The following is a 2,140-nucleotide window of genomic DNA, read 5'->3' as shown; positions in this document are numbered from 1 at the left end:
TAGATCCTGTCCTAAAATACAAATAAATAAATAAATAAATAAATAAATAATAAACAAATATTTATTCCTAGAAAATATTGTCAGATTTTAAACTTTCTAGTAGCATTTTTATGAACAGAATTATAATGAAAAACTTTACTGAAAGTTTAAGTTCATTTGCATACTCCAGGATTATATATTATCCCAATGATGTCTGACTTGGACACAAAATTCATTTTTCACAAGTGGCCTATATGAGTTAAGTATTGCTGTCCATAACACATTGCTCCAGAATTTAGTGGCCTAAAACAATAAAATAATAATACTAATAAATATTAGTCTTACTAGTATCATTGTTATGAATATAGTTTCTCTTATTTAAGAATCTGGGCTTTGTCTAGCTGGATCTCTGCACAAGAGCCTCCCAGACAGCTGCAAATGAGTTTTCTTTCCTGTTTTCCAGGCTGAGATGAAGTTTTTCTGCGACGTGGTACCGCTGCAGGTGCCTGCGCCTCTCTGTTCATCTGGCCAAGGGCAGGACAAGGCTCCTTCAGGCTGGTGGCTGAGCCCTGCCTCACACTTGCTGTCAGCCAAAAGCTTCCTTGACAGAGAGAGAGAGGGAGAGAGAGAGAGAGAGAGAGAGAGAGAGAGAGAGAGAGAGAGAGAGAGAGAGAGAGAGAGAGAGAGAAACATAGTAACTAGGCCAGAAAGAGACCAGAAAGTGATTTCAAACTGTAATCCTGAAATTCACAGCCCATTACGGCCAATATATCTTCACCACCTTGAGGAAGTGCATAGCAGGGGAAATTTCCATAAGGACAAGGCCATCAGAAAATGGTGATAAATACGAGTCACACCAGAAACTCCTTCCACGTGGAGATTTAGAAGCTGGAAACCTATGTGCATAGTACAATTGTAATAATTACAGGATAATAAAGCAAAGAAATGACTATTATTTGTGAAATGAATCAGACTGGGCATGGTGGCGCGTACCTGTAACCCCAGCATGTGGGATTACATTAATGGGTTGCATTATGAATATTGTCAGTAACATTAGCAGGAAAAAGGAACATAACGTTTGAAAAATAAATTCAAGGTAAGCTTGATCAAGGCAAGTGGGTTGGCATAGGTGTCTCCCATGTCTCACTCTGGGGGTGTCTGGGAGGTCTGCTGCAGCCCTGTTGGTGGAGTCAGTACTTGGTCCCTGTGTCCTTCCTTGCAGATGCTGCGCTTCTGCTTTGCTGCCCGCAAGGTGACCACTTCAGCTTCGCCATTATCTGCCCGTCTTGGAGCCTGCAGAGCAGTGAGTGAATGCCTCTGAACAGGAGCTCATCAAAGCTATATCCCAGCCACTAGAAAGCTGATGAGTAAGGTGCACATAATAAGAGTATATTGTTCACTTTTTGTTTTCTATGTGACTATGTTTTTTTTAAATCCATAAGCCTATACATCTATGTACATATGCACATAGTTAACAAATAGTTTGTATTTACACATGTGCTTATGGACCACGCTCCCCTAGGATTTCCATATTTCAAGTGACAGTAAGGCTTAGAGTGTGTCTTCCTTATTGTCTCAATGCTGAGAAACATACAAGGACAAGACGGACTAGATAGTTATTTGGCTCACAGTTTTGAGTGAGTTTGGTCCGCTTGCCTAGGTCCAGCATACAGATGCTAAGTGGAAACATCTGACAGAGGAAGTCTGCTCATTTCATGGAACCAGGAAGCAGGGTGGCAGGAGAGGGCTGAAGAGAAGAAGAAAATTATCCAGCTCACACCCAGCAGCTCTCTTGCACCTGGGCCTCACGTTCCAACAGCTCAGTCAGCACCTGAGCTTACCAACGCAGGACTTCAGTGATAAGTGCAAAGCCCTCCTTTCATCTTCCAAAAACATAACAATTCGTCGACTATTTTAGATATAAGTCAAAAAAGAGTGCATTTCCAAATAGAGTAAAGAACTGTTTGCCTTAGGGTTTTAATTTTTATTACTTCACATTTGCATTATATAATGACGCATTCATCATGGAGGGTTGGTCCTGTGCTTTTTTTTTTTTTTTTTTTTTTTTGAAGGGTCTACAGTGCATTCAGGGTCTCACTATTAGATAGGACTCATAGTAAGTCTCCTGTTTACAGCCTTCCAAGAGCTGGGATTATAGGTG

This window comes from Octodon degus, unplaced genomic scaffold, assembly GCF_000260255.1.
Source record: "Octodon degus isolate 3935 unplaced genomic scaffold, OctDeg1.0 scaffold00356, whole genome shotgun sequence".
NCBI classification, from domain to species: domain Eukaryota; kingdom Metazoa; phylum Chordata; class Mammalia; order Rodentia; family Octodontidae; genus Octodon; species Octodon degus.
Note: the sequence above shows the minus strand (reverse complement) of the source record.